The sequence below is a fragment of the Mus musculus genome, chromosome 15 (genome assembly GCF_000001635.26).
Source record: "Mus musculus strain C57BL/6J chromosome 15, GRCm38.p6 C57BL/6J".
Lineage (NCBI taxonomy): Eukaryota > Metazoa > Chordata > Mammalia > Rodentia > Muridae > Mus > Mus musculus.
The window spans coordinates 97065300-97086531 of record NC_000081.6 but is presented as its reverse complement, the minus strand read 5'-3'; the positions used below and the strand labels follow the sequence as shown (position 1 = coordinate 97086531).

At 45.7% G+C, this 21232-nt stretch overlaps 2 long non-coding RNA genes across 2 annotated transcripts in view; both read right to left on the bottom strand.

Annotated features, from left to right (window-relative positions):
• Gm32840 overlaps positions 1-21232 on the bottom strand; it is a 62793-nt gene that overhangs the window by 20401 nt on the left and 21160 nt on the right. The gene's annotated exons all lie outside the window — the stretch shown is intronic.
• On the bottom strand, positions 17212-19345 carry Gm32789. The gene is made up of 4 exons (XR_875625.1): positions 19272-19345; positions 17838-17966; positions 17514-17618; positions 17212-17408 (listed from the first exon to the last, which is right to left on the bottom strand). It is a non-coding gene; the product is annotated as a predicted gene, 32789 (long non-coding RNA).

The window sequence follows — 21232 nt, the reverse complement described above, 5'->3', positions numbered from 1 at the left end:
ACCTCTGGAAGAGCAGTCAGTGCTCTCAACCACTGAGCCATGTTTCTAGCCCACACTTACACTCTCTTGCACACACACTCTAGTGTGTACACTTATTCTCTCTCACACTCACTGAATTTTGAGAGAGATAAAGGGAGAGGGGGAGGGGAAGGGGGAGGAGAGAGGGGAAGAGAGAGAGAGGGAGAGAGAGAGAGGGAGAGAGAGAGAGGGAGAGAGAGAGAGGGAGAGAGAGAGAGAGAGAGAGGGAGAAAGATTTGTAGCTTCATTTTACACTTGGCAGTTTGTTCTCATCCCACACTGACTATACTTTTTTAACACAGTAACATTCATAGGTCACCAGTGTATAGAGCTTGTTTAGAGAATCCTCGTCCCCATTAGGTTTTCTGAACAAACACTTACAAAACGACATGTAGGAAGTGGTTCTGACATACTTCTTAACACATGTAATTTCACTGAGACTCTGCATGCGAACACAGAAGGTCTTGTTCCCCAATTGGCTCTTGATTGATCAATAAAGATGCCAGTGGCCAATGGCTGGGCTGAAGAGGCAGGACTTCCAGGTTCCTGCAGGCAGGCGGGAGAAGCAAAGGAATTTACCATGCTTCTGAGGGAGAGAGAGCCATCAGCCATGTGAGATCTCAGGTGGAGTGGCCATTGGCTGCTTCCCTGATTGGGCCTGGGTTAGCAGGCGGGAAATTAGAAACACAACTAAGTTGTGGGCAGATTTAGTGTACAGAGCAAGAAGTACAGGGAAGGGCACAGTAGCTGCAGAAGACTTAGAATAGCCCAGCCACTGAGCTATAAAGCAGGTTAAAAGTGAGCAAGGGTGTGTGTGTGTGTGTGTGTGTGTGTGTGTGTGTGTGTGTGTGTTTCATCCATGGATCCAAGAGAACCAGGGCGGTGGCAGGTAGTGTGGCCCACCTGGAGCATAAAGCAGGGTAGTAGGAACTACACGCTACAACGATATAGAATATTTCTTTGGCCTAGACCAGCTGGTATTAGTGAACATACAGAGTCCCTATGCCCACATCCTTAGAGTCCCCATCTGCCTCTGTTGGGCAGTGGGTATGGGGGAATAGAAGGAGTGGGAGAAAACCTGCGTCTTGCCAGAGTTCTGTTGCTATGGGCGGGTGGAAGCAGGAGGACTGCTGCACGCTTTCCATGAGGCTCTAGGTGGGTGTCTGACTGTGGGAAGCCACTGGACCCCAGTTCGGTGGGTGGTGGACAAGGGGCAGTCCTAGGTAACGGGTTCTCAGCCTTGGACATCCCAGTCACCGCTGCGAAAGAGCTGAGAACAAATGGGGGCCCCCCGGAGGCGGCTCTGTCATCCCCAGGGCTGAAGGGAGGAGAGGGCAGGGGGAGAGGGGGTGCTCGGTGGTTCCCACATGAGCGAGAGTCCTTGGTCCGGTCTGTGGCTGGAGTGCAGGAAGGCCTTCCAGTGGGAGGTTAGACGTGGCTCTTTAGGGGAAAACCTAGTCCATTGCTCAAGTACAGCAGGCCTTGACAGTCTATGGTTTTAGAGCTTTATTGTAGAAAGGCAGAGAGAAAGAGAGAAAGTAGAAAGAGAGAGTGAGGCAGCCATGGCCACGTGGAGAGAGGGAGGAAGGGAGAGAGAGAAGGAGAGCCAGAGAGTAAGAAAGGTGAGAGCTTAAAGAGAGTGAGGAGGGGACAAGGAGCCTCTTTATAGTGGCTGGGCTATCAGGTAACTGTGGGGAGGAGCATACCTGACTATAGTCAGGTAACTGTGAGGGTGGAGTCTAGCCAGAATGCCCGAAGCTTAGGACAGTGTCTGTGTGACTTATAGTCACAGAATTATGGAGTTGGGGGCTCTGTGGTGTCAGGCACCTGTCTCTGGGAACGTGGCTCGCTGTTCTGTCTCTGGTAGAGTTTTCTACTGGGTTGCTGGAGCAGGCCTCATTCAACCAAGTTTTCCTCTTAGAAATGCTTTCATTGTGTCCCATAAGTTTGGGTATGTTGTGGCTTCATTTTCATTAAACTCCAAAAAGTCCTTAATTTCTTTCTTTATTCCTTCCTTGACCAAGGTATCATTGAGAAGAGTGTTGTTCAGTTTCCACGTGAATGTTGGCTTTCTATTATTTATTTTGTTATTGAAGATCAGCTTTAGTCCATGGTGATCTGATAGGATGCATGGGACAATTTCAATATTTTTGTATATGTTAAAGCTTGTATTGTGACCAATTATGTGGTCAATTTTGGAGAAGGTACCATGAGGTGCTGAGAAGAAGGTATATCCTTTTGTTTTAGGATAAAATGTTCTGTAGATATCTGTCAGATCCATTTGTTTCATAACTTCTGTTAGTTTCACTGTGTCCCTATTTAGTTTCTGTTTCCATGATCTGTCCATTGGTGAAAGTGGTGTGTTGAATTCTCCCACTATTATTGTGTGAGGTGCAATGTGTGCTTTGAGCTTTACTAAAGTGTCTTTAATGAATGTGGCTGCCCTTGTATTTGGAGCATAGATATTCAGAATTGAGAGTTCCTCTTGGAGGATTTTACCTTTGATGAGTATGAAGTGCCCCTCCTTGTCTTTTTTTGATTATTTTGGGTTGGAAGTCGATTTTGTTAGATATTAGAATGGCTACTCCAGCTTGTTTCTTCATACCATTTGCTTGGAAAATTGTTTTCCAGCCTTTCATTCTGAGGTAGTGTCTATCTTTTTTTCTGAGATGAGTTTCCTGTAAGCAGCAAAATGTTGGGTCTTGTTTGTGTAGCCAGTTTGTTAGTCTATGTCTTTTTATTGGGGAGTTGAGTCCATTGATATTAAGAGATATTAAGGAAAAGTAATTGTTGCTTCCTGTTATTTTTGTTGTTAAATTTGGCCTTCTGTTCTTGTGGCTGTCTTCTTTTAGGTTTGTTGAGGGATTACTTTCTTGTTTTTTCTAGGGCGTGGTTCCCGTCCTTGTATTGTTTTTTTTCTGTTATTATCTTTTGAAGGGCTGGATTCGTGGAGAGATAATGGGTGAATTTAGTTTTGTTGTGGAATACTTTGGTTTCTCCATCTATGGTAATTGAGAGTTTGGCTGGGTATAGTAGCCTGGGCTGGAGTTTGTGTTCTCTTAGTGTCTGTATAACATCTGTCCAGGCTCTTCTGGCTTTCATAGTCTCTGGTGAAAAATCTGGTGTAATTCTGATAGGCTTGCCTTTATATGTTACTTGACCTTTTTCCCTTACTGCTTTTAGTATTCTATCTTTATTTAGTGCATTTGTTGTTCTGATTATTATGTGTCGGGAGGAATTTCTTTTCTGGTCCAGTCTATTTGGAGTTCTGTAGGCTTCTTGTATGTTCATGGGCATCTCTTTCTTTAGATTTGGGAAGTTTTCTTCAATAATTTTGTTGAAGATGTTTGCTGGTCCTTTGAGTTGAAAATCTTCATTCTCATCCACTCCTATTATCCGTAGGTTTGGTCTTCTCATTGTGTCCTGGATTTCCTGGATGTTTTGAGTTAGGATCTTTTTGGATTTTGTATTTTCTTTGATTGTTGTGCCGATGTTCTCTATGGAATCTTCTGCACCTGAGATTCTCTCTTCCATCTCTTGTATTCTGTTGCTGATGCTGGCATCTATGGTTCCAGATTTCTTTCCTAGGGTTTCTATCTCCAGCGTTGCCTCACTTTGGGTTTTCTTTATTGTGTCTACTTCCCTTTTTAGGTCTAGTATGGTTTTGTTCATTTCCATCACCTGTTTGGATGTGTTTTCCTGTTTTTCTATAAGGACTTGTAACTCTTTAGCAGTGTTTTCCTGTATTTCTTTAAGTGAGTTATTAAAGTCCTTCTTGATGTCCTCTACCATCATCATGAGATATGCTTTTAAATCTAGGTCTATCTTTTCAGGTGTGTTGGGGTGCCCTGGACTGGGCGAAGTGGGAGTGCTGGGTTCTGATGATGGTGAGTGGTCCTGGTTTCTGTTAGTAGGATTCTTACGTTTACCTTTCGCCATCTGGCAATCTCTGGAGTTAGTTGTTATAGTTGTCTCTGTTTAGAGATTGTTCCTCTGGTGATTTTGTTACCCTCTATCAGCAGACGTGGGAGACTAGCTCTCTCCTCTGAGTTTCAGTGGTCCGAGCAGTCTCTGCAGGCAAGCTCTCCTCTTTCAGGGAAGGTGCACAGTTATCTGGTGTTTGGACCTCCTCCTGGCCGAAGATGAAGGCCCAAAACAGGATCTTTCCCAGAAGCTGTGTTGCTTTGGCCTGTCACAGAAGCTGTTGTTTCAGTAGTTCACACTCTCACCTGTGTAGATTACTTTCCGCGGAGTCCCGGAACCAAGGTGGCACCCGCGGAAGCTGAGGCAGAAGCCTCTCGGGCCGGGCGGACAACTGTGCTCTGACCTGGAAGGTGGCCGGTTGTCTGGAGCCGAAAATGGCACCGCCTGAGAAGGTCTGTGGCTCTCGCCTGTCCCAGAAACTGCTCTTGTTTTTATTTTTAATATATGTTTATTTATTCTTTGAGAATCCCCTATACTATATTTTGATTATATTCGCCCCCCCATCTCTCCCTAATTCCTCCCAGATTCCTTCCCACCCACCCACTCTTTTTAAGAGAAAAATAATTAACTGAGTCCAATATAGGTTCCATATAGTCATGAATATAGGGTCATAACTGGGAATGGTCCCCCTATCAGGGGCCACATCCTTAATGAAAACTGACCCTCCTTCCCTCAGAGGCTATCAACTGCCAATAGTGACTAAGTCAGAGGTGGAGTGTGCAAGCTCTTTCTCACTCACTCCGTGCTGGAATGTTCATTGGCTTGGTCTTGTGAAGAAGGTCTCGCCGGGCGTGGTGGCGTACGCCTTTAATCCCAGCACTCGGGAGGCAGAGGCAGGCGGATTTCTGAGTTCGAGGCCAGCTTGGTCTACAGAGTGAGTTCCAGGACAGCCAGGGCTACACAGAGAAACCCTGTCTCGAAAAACCAAAAAAAAAAAAAAAAAAAAAAAAAAAAAAAAAAAAGAAGGTCTCATGCAGGCAGCCACAGGGGCTGAGAACTCATGAGCATGGTGGTCTGGCATGTCCAATGTCCTCCCAACATCTTGCTCTTACCAACTTTACACACACACACACACACACACACACACACACACACACACCATTCATTCTATGACAGTCTATGAGCTTCAGGTATGGGCTATGACAAAGATAGCTAAGCACTTCTAGCTAAGCACTGTGCTGGCATTTATTCTCTACTCTTTGATTAGTTGTGAGTTTCCAAGTCAACCAGAAGGACGTCTCTGAAATGGGGACCGATAGTTGCACAGTGAGCATAGCGATGACTTTAGATGGCAGTTTGATACTGTGCCCATTTAGCAGAAAAATGGTGGTAAGTTCACCCTCTGGGTCTCATGAGAGACTCAGCTCTGGGCTCTCAGCTAGATTTGCAGTACCACACATTTCTTCCTTCAGAGTAGGGCTCAAAATCAGAAAGCAATTGGTTGCCCCCATAACATTTACGTGAGATTGAGTCCTTGGACATATCTTGTTATTCTGGTCATTTTTGTAGTTCACAGGGTTCACAGCTGGCGAAGACAGTTGATGACCTCATTCTAACAGCTGGAATTGGACCTTCCGGTACTGTGAGAACTAGCCAGGGAGGAAGCTTCCTGGCTAGTACCTACTGGATTTTTTCATATCCCATGATCAAAGTGATAGTGTCTATCTATAGCAATTGGGTCTTGCCACCAAGTTCTGGGAGCCAACAAGAACATTAGCAATAGTTTGTATTGTTTTCGGGGTATCTGGGACATCCTTGACTAGCAACTTGAAGAGAGGTACTATATAACTGGCAAGGGGATTTTTATTTGGCAATTTATTGCTTCTAGGAAGAGATTAGCTCACATGCAGGGATAATAAACTCAATAAACTCAATGTGAATATATATAAATATATATACACTAAAACATACTAGTAGATAAAAATATATTAAGAGGGTAGGTTTCCATTTGGCCTTTTCAAATTTCCCTGTTAGTTGTACCTTCTTCCCTTCTACCCTCTCCTCTTGAGAAGTTTGGTCTCTTTGAAAAACAGAAATAAGAATGTGTTTTCATTTTAATCCTAGGGGTTGGGATGTGGGGCTGCTTCAGACTGTCCACAGCAGCAGACTATGATTTGCCTCCTGCTCTAGCAGGGGAGTGATTTTTTTTCCAGCTGCAGATGGTTTCTGCAGTTGTGTGACATTTGGAATTATGGGGACTTTTTTTTAGAGAATATATAAATGCCAGGGCCCTGAGAGGCAGGGTGGGATGTTATTCATGGGTTGTTGTTGGTCACAGCTTGTTAAATAGTCATGCACAAAGAAGAGAGAGAGAGAGAGAGAGAGAGAGAGAGAGAGAGAGAATGAATGAATTTAAATATCTTGATGGCAAAGATCAAACTTGCCCCAAGGAACTCAATAGCCCTAATCAGCAGGAAGTAGTCTAACAACAATGTCTCCCCCTTTCCCTCTACCCTTCTCTCTCTCTCTCTCTCTCTCTCTCTCTCTCTCTCTCTCTCTCTCCCTCTCCTAGTGTTAGGGGGTTGAAAGGGTGGAAGAAAGGGGGTGGTGGTAAAGGGTAAAGAAAGAAGAACCCGTGAGGTAGTGAATGCCGGCTATATCTGCCAGGGTAGGAATATCTAAAACTATAGAAACCATAATAAACAAAAACCTTGTCTCGGAAGTCAGATGGCAAAATTCCCTCTGACTGTGCAGAAAGCCGATAGATACGTCAGCAGAAGAAGCAGATATACTTTGCAGTGTGCACACACACGAACACTATTTAAAATGTGGGGCCAAACTTCAAATAAGAGTCATCCGAACTGAACTTGGTGGCATCACCAGATAAGGAAACCACCCTGGCTGTGCCTAGGACCACCTGCTTTTACCAGCCCTATGGTGTCATCCCTCCACCTCCCCAGAGGACGGCTTTCGAAGCCCTCGTTATCTAAGCTCCGAGCCCTTGCAGAATGGCACATAGACCCACTAGAGGATACTTTCTCTGTGTACAAGGGAAGATGAACCACAAGATTCTGAGAGAAATCTCACTAAGAGAACTGCCAACAGTTGGAGTTGGAGGTGGGGTTAGTGCAGAGTGTCTGAGCATGGGGAGACGCCTAACTGCTCAGCGGAGGCTTTCAGCTCACTTGAAGTCCTTCTGTTGGAGGATGTGAATATCTGAGATTTAGGAGTATAGTCAACAATGACTGGGTCCTAGTGAACATGCTGGTAGGCGCTCCCTAGGCTGAAGCCAAGCAGGACCACCAGAGGGAAAGGTGCCTGTGGTGGTTTGAGAATTCTCATGGGCTCATGGAGCTGACGTGTGTGTCTTAAATTCCAATGAGACTTAGAGCACAGTGGGTTTAATTTCTTCTTCTTCTTCTTCTTCTTCTTCTTCTTCTTCTTCTTCTTCTTCTTCTTCTTCTTCTTCTTCTTCTTCTTCTTCTTCTTCTCCTCCTCCTCCTCCTCCTCCTCCTCCTCCTCCTCCTCCTTCTCCTCCTCCTCCTTCTTCTCTCTCCCTCTCCCTCTCTCCTTCTTTCTTTCTTTTTTAGATTTATTTTATTTATGTGAGTACACTGTATCTGTCTTCAGACACAACCAGAAGAGGGCATCGGATCCCATTACAGATGGTTGTGAGCCACCATGTGGTTGCTGGGAATTGAACTCAGTACCTCTGGAAGAGCACCCAGTGCACTAAACCACTGAGCCATCTCTCCAGCCCAGGGTTTAATTTCTTAAAGACTCTTTTATTGACATGTAGCTGCTTTCTCCTTACATTCTGTAGCTCTTATTATTTTTGCCAGAATCTCAACAAAGTATGATTAACTACTTATTTTGTGCAGTGATATTATGGACTGACCCCAAATGGAAGCACTCACACATCTCCTACAGTGGATTTAATATCTCTCTCCAAGAACTCATGCTAACCATGAGTCTTGAGACATGATCATTGAGAAAAAAGTTTGTATAGATGTGACTAAGGAGAGGGTGTCTAAATGTATGGGTGTGTGGGCCTGAAATCTGAAGACAATGTCTTTCTACAGGACAGAAAATGGCTGGAGATGGAAACAAAGAGAGAAAGGTCTTGTGACATTGAGAGAAAGAATGGGAGAGACCCCAGTGGTGGTTTGAATGAGCTGCCCAGGGCATTTGAATATTTGGTGGTGGTGTTTGTGTAGGTTTAGGATGTGGTGTTTTGCTAGAGGAAGTATATCACTTGGAGAAGGTGGACTCCGAGGTGTCAAAAGTCACAGACCATTTCCAGGGTTTTCCCGTTTCCTGTTTATGGTGTGAGATGTGAGCTCCCAGCTCTCCATTTCTAGCTCCAGTCGCCATGCCTGCATGCTGCCATGCTTCCACTGTGATGGAGATGGTCTCTTATCCCTTAGAACTGTAAGCCCAGATATGTCCTTCTATCGATATGTTGCCAGGGTCATTTTGTCACAACAATAGAAAAGTAATTAAGAGACAGTCATGACCGAGGAAGGTGACTGACACAGCTCTGTAAGGAGGTGGATACAGGCAGGTTCCAGCCCTTCCAAAGAACTGACCCTGCAGCCACCTCGATCCAGGCCTTCAGAGCAGATGGTTGCCATGGTAAGTCACCCCTCTGTGGTGCTTGATTCAACAAACCAGCGCAGAGGAGGTGGCCTCACTTCCTTGAGTGGCCGGCATCCCTGAGTATGGGGCTGTAAAGAGCAACAGGGTTGACTGACAGGTAGAACAGAGGCGGCCTGGGCTGGGAAGAACAGAGATCAGTAGGCAAGCATAGTCTTTGGACCTTAAGTCTCATTCAGGTCTGAGTGTTAAAGGACTGTTCCTCAGGGTGGTGCCATTCTCTGAGGACGCAGCCATCCTAGCTCACTGGAAGGCGTGCCTTTGGAAGGGATTGTGGGACCCAGGCCTTTCCTGGCTCGATTTTGCTCCCTGGAGTTGGGGTGAGTAGTTTTACTCTGCCTGTCATTGTTCTCCAAAGACCTCACAGTAATGGCCTGTCTGACCATGACTGGAACCTTTAAAGCTGTGAGCCGAAGTAAAACTTTTCACTTTATAAATCGGATGAGTTGATTCTCTCTTAGCATTTCGTTGCAGTAACTGAAAGCTGGCTGATGCCACTGCCCGGAGTCAGTCATGAGTAGTTGATGCCTCCGGAGTCAGTCATGAGTAGTCGATGCCTCTGGAGTCAGTCATGAGTAGTCGATGCCTCCTCCCCTTTCGCAAGAAACCTAGAAAGGGGCTCCGGGTTTAAGGCAGAAGACGGACCCCTGGACGCCATTGCATTTTCCCTTCAGGTTGCTGGGTTCCTCATATCCCATTCCGTCCTTTCAGAATCCAGTGCTTGGGAGAGACACGTGACTTACCTATGCCTCCATTCGTCTTGGTCTGAAGAGTCAAGCAATTTAGGATAAACAAACTTAAATTCCTATAACGGAGTCTAGAATCTCTTGAGCAGTATCAGCTAAAACACTGGCTTTGTTTGCTTTGGGTTTTTACTTTGAAAAGGGGTTGGGGTGGGGACCAGGTGTGAAGGCTTCAGCCTTCAGGTCTGCTAACCTGAGTTTGATCCTTGGAACTCTCTTGGTGGTAGGAGGGAATTAATTCTGGAATTTGCCCTCTGATCTTCTCATGCAAGCTGTGGTGTGCATGTGCAAATACACACACACACACACACACACTCACTCACTAAATAAATAAATGTTTCTTAAAAAGCTTTAATGAGCTGTTAATTCAAATATCATGTATGCACCTAATAATAAGCGACATTTACTAATTTATATGATTCAGTGGTTTCAAGGTGTAAGTTTTTCTCCCTGAGACTTCCAGGTAAGACGGGGGACTGGAAGCCTCTTCTTGTGACCCAGTGAAGCAGGCTCAGGGTGAGAAGAGAAACTGTTCTTAGGGACCGTATGGGATGAAGAGCCTCAGATCCCACGAAATAGGTGCCAAATTAGCTGAAGAGTCTACAGAGACATGCAAGTGGCGCTGGGTTTTATAAAAAGAAAGAGAAGGAAGGAATATGTTTGATGGAGGCTCGGTATGGTGTGGGGGGGGGGGGGAAGGGGTGCCTCTGTGGGACCATGCTGAGGCATCCCTTCCTCCTGAGGAGGGTATAGTATAGAACAGAGTTTATTTAGGGCATGGGGAGGGGAGGGGAATTGAGGAGGTAATAGAGACAGAGAAAGGCAGAGAGAGGGTGGGGGAAGAGAAGGAGAGGGAGTAGGAGTAGAGGCAGGTCCTGAGCAGGTGAAGAGAGGCGGGGAGGGGGATACGGAAGAGAGGGAAGAGGGTAAGGGAGCAAGGACCATTGAGAGGCTGAGGAGGGAGCAAGCAGCCCCTTTTATAGTGAGTCAGGCACCCCTGGCTGTTGCCAGGTCACTGTGGGCGGAGCCTAGAAGGAATGCCAAAGAGTGGAGCCTTAAGAAGACAAAAGTCAAGCAAAGCCAACCTCAGCCACACAGTTAGCTACCCTGTAAGCTGGGGGCACCTGGCATGGTCGGGAAGCGGTACCAAAAATGAGGCAACAGGAGACTTAGCTCACACAGTGACCTACATGGGAGGCTTTAGCTCACACAGTGACCTACATGGGAGGCGAAGTCTCCTCCTGGTGTCTGGGAGCAGATTTCACCAATTAAGAATGACTCTGGAGTTGGGTAGCCCTGGATTTGAAGTCGACAGGTAGATCAACCTCTGGAGCCAGCTGCCCACCCCCAGATTCAATGCTGATACCTGACACTCCATTGAAACCACAGCCAGATCCCTCCATCAGGGTTACTAATGTCCCTTGGATTTTTGAAGGAGCAAAGACAGGCCCGTCTGCACAGATCCTCATGCTGTGGTAGCCCCCTCCACACCCAGCACCCAGGGGAGACGTCCCACAACCAGAACACTGGTCGCCCCACAGAGTACAAGCTGGGGAGTCTCAGGGAGATGAGAAACCCTTCCAGGACACAACCCATGAAGCTAAGTGTGGCTGCCAGAGTGTCCCTTGCTCAAGGAAGGGAAAGCTAAAAGTGAAGACAACTACCGCTGACATCAGAAATTAATCCAGCACAGGCCCAGCACCAGCAGGACTCATAGGACAGCCCGGAGCTCACAGATCCCAACAGTTCACCTTTTACCCACTTACATACACTAGGACGTCTCTGGCTTTGAAACACAGAGGGGGCTGGACTTACACGTCATCCTTTTCCAGCTATTGATTTTTTTTGTCCCTTTGATGCCCCCATCTCCCCTTTACTAGGCATATAACAGCATCTTTATGCTATCATCCTTTCAACTGTGGTTTTAGCTTTTAGTTCCTGGCATACAGTCATCTGATGGTTCTTCCACATATTTTTTTTTTCGATTGGTCAGTCTTTGAACTTTTTTTTTTCTTTTCTGTTTCTATTATTCTTTTGGCACCTCGTGTGTGTTTCTCCTTGGTTAGCCTACTGTTATAATTTTATAACATTTTGATTTTAAACGATCATTTCTAAGCCTTTATGCTTTGACCTTTTTCAATCCCTTTCCGTGACTTGACAGGACTGGAGTCACCTGGGAAGAGCGGTTGCAGGCACATCTGTGAGGGATGATTTACGTAAGAGGTGACTTAACCTCTGGGCACACCTGTGAGGGATAATTTCCCCCTCCAGGCGCCCCTATGAGGCCTGATTTTAACTCCTGGGCACACCTGGAGAGGATGGTTTAACCTCTGGACACACCTGTGAGGGTTGGTTTTTTTTTTTATTTTAACTTCTGGGTACGCAGCTGTGAGGGATAATTCCCCCCTCAGGCACACCTGTGAGGGGCTTTTGTTTTAACAACCTTCTGGGCTCACACCTGTGAGGGATTTTTTTTAAACTTCTGGGCACAGCTGTGAGGGCTGTTGCACCCTCTGAGCACACTTGTGGAGGGTTACATGGGCTAGGTTAACTGAGGTGGACAAAACCGCACCAAAGGCAGATAGAAGCCTTTCCTGGGCTTATATCTCAGACTGTATCGAAAGGAGCAACAGGGCTGAGCACAAAATGTCCACCGTTCTCTGCTTCTTGACGGTGGATGCAATACGCTCAGCTTCGTCTGAGACGTCCCCAATCCTGAAGTGCCATAACACTGAGCTGTGGGTCCTTCCTTCCTTCCTTCTTTTCTTTCTTGAGCCTTCCTGGGGGTCCTTTCTTTTTCTTCCTTGAATTGCTTTTTGTATTTTTGGGTTTTTGTTTGTTTCTTTCTTTTCACAGCCACAGGAAATGTAACCGAGACAGAAAATCAGTACTGAGAAGGGGCTATTGCTACGACAAATCTGACCATGTTGATGTGTTTTATAAAAAGCCAGGATATGTTTTGTAGGACCGGGTATGGTGTGGTGGGAGAGGGTACCTCAGCGGGCCTATGCTGAGGCACCTATTTCTCAGAGGTACTGACGGGTCTACTATAGAACAGAGTTTCTTTAGGGGGCTGGCAAGGGGAGTTGAGAAGGGACTAGAGACATAGAAAGAGAGGGGACAGAGAGACAGAAAGAGACAGAGAGAGACACAGAGACAGAGAGAGAAGGAGAGAAAGAGAAGAGGGTGGCCAGGAACACTTGGAGAGAGAGGGGGAGGGGTCAGAGAGAGAAAAGGGGCATAGAGATGGAGGAGGGACCTAACGGTCTCTTTTATAACAACTCAGGCCTATCTGGCTGCCGGGCAGAGCGCAGAAGGAACTCTGACACACGGGGCTCTTAGGCCTTTGCAACTGATCTGAAGGAGGAATGACAGTTTGAAACCACAGGGCAGAAAAGTCCTTGGTTCTTTAAGCAGAGCTCAGAGGGCCGTAGGAGGATGCCAGTGCTCAGCCCTTATGGCTCATGACCCCAAGGCCAAGTTCTCAGCACAAAGATTTGCCCCAGAGAGACAACGGCCTGGGAATACAGAGACAAAGACAGGAGACAGAGGACTAGAGCAAAGGAGAAGGGAAAGGGTGGGGAGGGAAGCAGGGATATTTGTTCCGGAGGAGGACAAAGGACTGCCACTCCTTGGCCCACAGGCAAATGATGGTTTGTTTACAAAGGTAAAAGAGAAGGTGGACAGAGGCTGTGTGGACAATGGATCGGAGGGGAATCCGTGTGTGAGATTTTGGTCAAGAATCTAGTTTTGTTCTGCTGGTTATTATGAGGAGTTGAATTTAAATGTCATAGATCAATTTGTTTGACAGAAGAAATTTCTAGACAGGACACCATTCTGCCTGGTGCCGAGGAAGTGTCTGGGAATGTTAATGAGACCAACTTCATGGTAGAGGAACTCCTGCACTCCACGAGGGCAGGAATGTGTCCTGAGGGCAAAACCCCACCTTTGGGGCTCCTTCCTGATGGCCCAAATTCATATCAGAAGAGAAAGCCTAAACTGAAGGATCGCCGTGTTTGAAAGCAAGCGCCCAGGAAAAGGTTTCCCCAGGTTAGCACTGTGACCCCGAAGGGCTAGGCTACATCTCAGCTGGTAGCAGAATTTGGCAACATTACCCACATGGCACTGGCATGACAGGCATGGAAATGTGAGATTGGAGAGGTCATGGGGACTTTCTGCATAGTTTCAGAGCACGGCCAGGAAGGAATCCCTGACGGGCCACTGCATGAAGCTGTGAAGGGGAAGTTATAACCCAGGTTCCTGATGTTAGAGACCCTGGAGCCTGGGGTGCCTGCTGGGAAAAACTGAAGGCCTGACAGGAAGGCAGGAAGTGGGGGGGGGGGGGAGAGGAGGAGGGGGAAGGGAAGAGGTGTTGGGGCTACCTAAGCCTTTTGGGGCTCTGTTGATTCCGTTATCCACAATGCCAAAGGGAGCCTTAGCATCTGGTGTTTTCCCTGCTAGATTTTGGGTTTTCTTTGGGGGTGATATACTTGCTTCTATGACCCATGGGTCTATTTGACCTTTTATTTATAAGTCCATTAGTGCTTGTTTTATCAACCTACAGGGAAGAAGGGATCCATCAATGTTGTGAAAACAGTATGACTGAAAACAGGTCTAGACTCCGTGTGCCATTCTTGTCAAAATTCCAGCCACGGTCTTTCCCGGAGTAGAAAATACAATCCTAAAATTTTATGGAAGCAAAACAAAAACAAAAACAAAAAAAACACAACAAGACAAAAAACCCAAACCAACCAACCAACAGACAACAACAAAACAAAACCCAGTCAACCAACCAACCAAAACCAAAAAAGAAAACCAAAATGCAAACCCAAAACCCCCAAACCAATCAAACAAAAAGACCCTGCAACCCTCAGGGTCAGAGTCGTCACAGTCTGACCTCAGACTACACTACAGAGCCACAACCCTGAGGACAGACTGATATGGGCACAAAAATAAACATGGAAGCCAATGGGACAGACCAGAAGACATCCATATAAACCCGCATTGTCTCACTAGAATCCACTTAAGAATAATATGAGTTTAAGGAACTTAGAAATTCACCTATGGCCGGGCGGTGGTGGCTCATGCCTTTAATCCCAGCACTTGGGAGGAAGAGGCAGGTGGATTTCTGAGTTTGAGGCCAGCCTGGTCTACAAAGTGAGTTCCAGGACAGCCAGGGCTACACAGAGAAACCCTGTCTCAAAAAACAAAAAAAAAAAAAAACCAAGAAATTCACCTATGTATCTATAATGAGCATCCCATTTCTTCTTTCCTCTCCTCTTTCTCCTACCTGTTTGACCCCCAGCTAATTTATTATTATTATTATTATTATTATTATTATTATTATTATTATTACTCTGTATTAACTTGTCTTTGTAGTAAATTCATAGGATGAAGGAGGATAGAAATGCGTATAGAGGATATTATATTAATCATATTTCTCAATTCAAGTTCTCTTCATCCCTTACTGGGGTTCTGAGTTGCTGTCTGGAAAAATAAAAAGCTGTATAAAGCTTTTCTCCCAACCACTTTCTTTGTGCTGTTTTGCCAAACATATTATTTTTCTGTGTGTTTTTAAATATACAGACTATGTTTTATACAGGATTATACAGAATAAACAACATCAAAGATATTGTTACTACTGTCTTTTAGTCAGCTAAGAAAGTATAAATATGTATTTACGCTGTCCTTTGAAGGTGCACAATTAAGCCCAGTATCCAAGTGTAGAATGTATGTGGGGGTGGGCCTTGCATTGAAATTTTAGTGTTTTGGGCAGTAATTACTCACTTAATTCCCTGGCAATGTCTTTATTTCACCTTTGCTTTTGAAAGCTACTTTGTTTGAACATTAAAATCCTGGTTGAAATCTTTGTCCTTTGAGAACTCTGGCTGTGCATTGCTGGCTCTGGGTACCCCTTGCTTCAGGTATACAACAACGGGCTCCTTGCTCTCCCCACCCCTTTCAAGCTTCTAGGATTCTTTTGAAAACCGTGATATATGTTCATGTATTCCCTACACTAATCTTAGCGGCCTGGAGTTAAAGGGTCCTGGCTTTTATTAATATTTTGAAGTTGTCAGTCATAATTCGTCCAAGTATTTTTCTGTTTCGTTCCTGTCCTTGGTACTCAGTTACACGTGTGCTTGCTTAGTGGTGCCCCGCTTGTCCCCGAGATTCTGGTCATGTTTCCTCCCACCCACATACCCCCACATACCATCCTATGGTATCTTTATCACCATACGGCATAATCTTTACCATCAATTATCAGGCTTACAATTCTTTACTTGGCCTGTTTGAACCAACTGTTGAAATCTATTGACTTTTTGATTCCTGTCCTCAGACCTCCTGCCTTCCAATTCCCAGTCCCTTTCAGAGGTTTACATCTTTGCATTTATAATTTCTCTTTCCTGAGCCGTGGCTACTGTCTCTATCTGTTTCTTCATTCCTCTTAGTCAAGAGGCTGGAATGTGATTGTTTCAACTTTTTGTCACACAGTCTCCTCTAGTCCTTTGGATACATTTGCGACTGGACTGTTCAAGTCTTTGCCGATGTACAGGAAGCCACATGGAGCTGTGCTGAGAACTGTTCCCTCTTCTTCTCCTCATGTATTTCTCATACTTTGTCTTTGCAGAGCTCAGAACTTATTTCTGCTAAGCTGGAGATTTCAGGTGGTGGCTTAGGACAGTATCGAGGCTGCAACCAATTAAAATCACCAGCGTAGCCGGTCTTGAAGAAGCATCCTGATTGTCTTGATTGGATGTGGAGAGACCCACCTAGACTGTGGGTGGTACCTTCTGAGAGTCCCGGTGAAAAGGGTGTGGAAGAAAGACGTCATCACTCCTTTGGCTTCTCAGCCTTCCCTCTTGCCACCAAGCCAGTCTGCCCCTTTGCTGCTGCGGACTGAACAATCCCAACCCCCACCACAGTTGTCAGCCAGCCTCCCTCTACTCAGAAGCAGCCATGGTGGGACTACTCGGCTGCTGAGGAACCCAGCCTCCAGGATTGACTATCTTACCAGGTTCTTGGCTCTCAGGTCTGACTCTGCTGTTGTTACTATGTTAACGCTGATTAATCAATTTTTAAATTTGTATTAAGTGTATTAAATATCATTAAACACAAATGTATGAAATTCTATATCTATCTATCCCACTAGTTTTGACCCTCTAGAGAACACAGCACTGTCCCCTTTCACGTGGTTTGCTCATTTGTGTAGTGACTTGGGTGGACCTTTTGGGTGTGTTCTGTGTTCACTTGCAACAAATAAGAATCACCTGTGTAGACAGTCTTACTTGAAGACGCATCCTGGTTGCCTTGATTGGATGTAGGAGACCCACCTGGATTGTGGGTGGTACCTTCTGAGAGTCCGTGCAGCGTAAGCTCTGACTCATTTCTACAGACACCATGTTGGGAATATGGGCACCATGTTGATCGCACATCCACCCTGGGATGGGATGGTTTTCACAGAGCTCTCTTTGTCTCTTTCCCCATCAACCTGTGAAGTTGTCTGCCCAGCTGATATCAATCACACCCAGGTGTTAGACTTCTCTAAGGTGCGGCTGGAGGCTCAAGTTTGACAACACCCAGAGCAGACCTTGTTGCACACGCTCAAGTTGTATTTAGAATGGAAGTCTTTGAAGCCGACTTTTGAGGGTTATTTAACCAGGGAAGCTCTGTCTTAGCTTTCCCTTCTCCGAGAAAACCATCAGGTCTAGAGTTTAACATGTTGCATTCACGTATCTACCTCTCTGCCACATAAGCCCACGTAACCACGTAAGCCCCAACTCCCACTGCTCCTGAGAGTAGGAGTCAAACTTCTCTGAAGTGTATTTTGGAGATTTTTAAATTTTTATTTTATGTTAAGAATGTTTTGCCTTCCTGTACGGAAGTGTACTGCGTGCCTAGTGCCTGTAGAAACCGGAAGAGGGCGCCGGATCAGCAGGAACTGGAGTTACGGAGGGCGTGACCATCAGGTAAGGGCTAGGAACCATTCCTGACCGTCCATAGGAGCTGCCCCAGAGTGTGGCAGGTCCTCAGTCTTCTAGTGGCCCGAAGGCTCCCGTCAGGCCCCACCTGTTAACGTTAGAAGAGGCCTTGACACGGGCTTTTAAAAGACATTTCCAAATCTAAACTCAAGCAGCCGCCATAGTTTTATTGCCGTAGATGGTCAACACCCACCTGCTACCATGTGGTTAAATCATCCAAGAGGAGAATGCTCACAGTTGATCAGTGGATCTTTGGATCTGTGGGTCCGTGGATCTGTGAATCCGTGGGTCTGTGGATCTGTGGGTCAGATGCTTTATAAGGCCAAAGTGAATTGTCCCTCTTGAATACGTTTGTAGACAGAATAAACAGGAGGTTTTATTTTAAACTACTAAATTTGGAAACACAGAAGTGTCTTACTAGGTAGCCACAGAAAGTAAGAATATTTAAGAAACTCATTCACTCCACACCCCGCATGGCTCTTCATGAACCACCTTTCCTTAGCTCTTCCGTCCTCACCCTTCTTCGTTTATCTGAAGCAGCTGTACAGAGCAGGAGCTCAGAGGGAATCCGAGGATGAAGATGATATGGTACGTCGGCCATATCTACTGCTACATCATGGGTGGCTGCCGAGTGGCTTGCCTTTCTCTGGAATTGCAGAGATGGGTGAATACTGATGATTACCAAGGAAGATTATAACCACTTCCGCCAAAGAATAACCAAGAAAGGAAAAATCATATGTCCTCCGCAAAGAAAACCAGGAAAACAAGATCGTAGTTTGATTTCTTGTTTGTCAACAGGTTCCAATGGCCTCTAAGAGCACAGCACTTATGAATTATAAAGTCACACCTGCTAACGAACGGTGTGAACGGTGTGACTTTAGGTTAGTCTGATTCTCACAGACCTTATTTTCTTCACCTGTAAATGATGGGCTGAGCAGGAATTGTTTCCAAGACTGCTTCCTGCTCCAGTGTGTACACTTTTTGAAAAAAATACCACTAGCTCCATCACTAGCGAATTAAGTGGATATCTGCAGGCTGTGTGCTGAAATTAAAAGGATAAAAGAGATGTGGTCTCTTAATGAGTTCATAGTTATTAGTGATACATAGGTAAGTAACCATGATGGCTTAAAACATGATGTTAAATATGCACAGAACTAATTATAGATATGATCCAGTTGTTTGCTCATGTCTCCCAGGAATAGTGTCATACAACAAGAGCCGGTCCCCAGGAGCTCACTTTATAACAGTCGTTCCCATAATAGCCTGCTAACTATACCTGTCTCAGAGAATTAATCTGCCTGTCACACAACCTCCCCCTGAGAGTCTCCTCTCACAATGGCTCTGCTGGGTACCAGGTTTCCAGCACATGAAATCTGGGGAACACACTTGAGCAAAGAGTCACCAGTCTTGTTACTATAAATTATTGCCTTCTGCCTTGTGAAGCAAGCCTTCTTTCCTTCCCGGGCTTTACAGACATGTGCTCTGGAAGTCTTTATCAGCTTTATACTGTGTTGAAATTGTTCCTGATCCACACTGTATCTTGGATGACAGTCCACAGGAGTTGAACCTCTGAAATGCTCTGCAGAGCACGCAAGCAGTTCAACAGGCGGGAAACTGTCTTTCCCAGGCAGTCCAGCTGGTCTGAGCCAGACAGCTCAAAACTGCCTCTTGCAAGTAGCCCCGTGTTTCTTCTAGGCAGCTCGTCTAGTCTGAGAGTGTCTCTGAGAAGTCTTTACTGCTTCTAGGCTTGGGTGGAGGGCTTTAGTGTATCTGGTCAGTTTCAGAGACTTCCTATTGAGCGATTGAGATGGTTATGTCCTGACCTTAAGCAGCTTCCCTGTAGGATTGGAATCTCTCTCTCTCTCTCTCTTTCTCTCTCTCTCTCTCTCTCTCTCTCTCTCTCTCACACACACACACACACACACACACTTAGAACATCATATTGCTTTACCTCCCTTCTAAAAATATTCTTCATCTCGAGCTTTTTTCCAAAGCGGAAGGTTTTCATCTCAGAGGAAGTTGCTATGCAGCAGCTCTGTTTTGTTGCAGGACATCCCCTGCCACTCTGAGCCTTATCTGGATGACCCTCACAAAAAGTCAATACTATCGGACTTCCCAGACTTCCACAACTATGAGCTAAGTAAACATTTTAAAAAATCTAGTCTGTGGTATTTAGCCGTAGCATCAGAAAAAGGACTAAAACACCATGCACTTATGATACGCAAGCTACCATTTTATTGTATGTTAGGTATTTTTAAATTCTATACATGACAGCCCCGTGAGGTACATTATTGGCACCCTAGGTTTATTGCTAAGAGCCTGTAGGACAACTTGCTTAGGTAGTAAGTGATGGGACCAAGAGTGGGCCCAGGCTGTACTCCCCTGAGCCCCGTGCTAGTGAGTTTAGATGAAGGGTCTCCAGGATGGTCATATTCGAGGAGGTTCCTTTTAAGTTAGGAGATGAATATACTTGGTTTAAAAGCAAGGGGGAGGGAGATGTTTAAAACATTAAAGTCATTGTGATATGACAGATAGTGTTAAAGGATTATGTGGGGTTCTGTGTGGGTCTCTGTTCATCTCAAAAATGAAGGCCAACAAAGGCCAAGACTCATGAACCAGGTCATTATAAAATCAGTCACATAGGAGGTACCCAGGCATCTCTTGATGGTACCCACGTGCTGCTAGCTTGTAGGTACTTGTGCTATTTAGTATCATCAAAGATGGAAAGAAAGGATGTGCGTTAAAGCACCCTGGGAGGGACAAACTACAGGAATCCATTATTATTATTATCATCTGTAAGTGGTTCAGACTAGAAAAAAAAGATGTCTCCACCACAAGCATTCCTTTACCTTTCCAGCATCATAAATGGGCTCCCCTTTCACCCCTGTTCTGTGTCTCTTACTTTCACACTCCGTCATCATGGTGACAAAGCTTTTCCCATGTGTATAGTTCCATTGTCAGATCATTAAGAGATCGATCCTGAGATCTGAAGAGTCCTGGTTTTAGTCTGAAGACGTCTGGGTGTGTGTCACAAGAGACAGAAAGCATTCCTTGGGCTGGGAACCCAAAGTTGCATCCTGTTCTGCTGTCGTTTGATGGGAAAGAAGCAGGCGCCCTGTCTTAGTGGAGCCTCCTCTGTCTGGAGACGACCCAGCTGCGCCTCTCCACATTCAGGATTCCTCCGGTTCCATACTGGCCCGAAGAAAACCTTCCTCTAGCTCAGGAGAGTACAGCACTTGGATGCACAACTTTATCCTCAGTTCACCTCTACTTGGTGTGACTCAGGGTATCTATCTATCACTCATGGCTGCCAGGCTCATAGGCAGTGGGCTCGTCCATCATGTTTGTGCTGGGATTCCAGTAGAAAAAAAGTCCCCTGCTGAAGACAGGTTTATGGAATACGTGTGAAACTCCATCTGTTTACTTTGCAAAGCAGAAGGTAAAAGCAGACCACCTTGTTGATGCCTCAGGCCCTTCCTCTCCCCTCCAGTGTGAGAGGCAGCCTTAGTACTTTCCCACAGAAGCAGGTCGCTGAGAAGACAGCTTGAGAATTCCCTCCACAGGGTTGGGGCACTTTACTGCATAAGGCTGGGTACTTTATTACACGTTATCAATAGGACAGACCTCCAGATAACCTCTTAGTACAAAATCATGAGATTTTACTCCAAGGCCTTAAGAGTGGGAACCATTGCTCCTTGGAAGCTAACCTAAAAGTCTTGAGGAAGAAAAAAAAAATTACTCTCCTATTCCCCATAGTGTGATATACCCTAGCCCAGCATGGACTCAATAGAAAGCTCGCTAGCAGCATGGGGCTTGGATCTTGCAGCTGTGATCTCAGCCGTAGCCCCTTTCTCTCCTTTATACCAGTAAGTTTCTGTCTTTCCCTTACATGGAAAGCACTTGTGGAGGGAG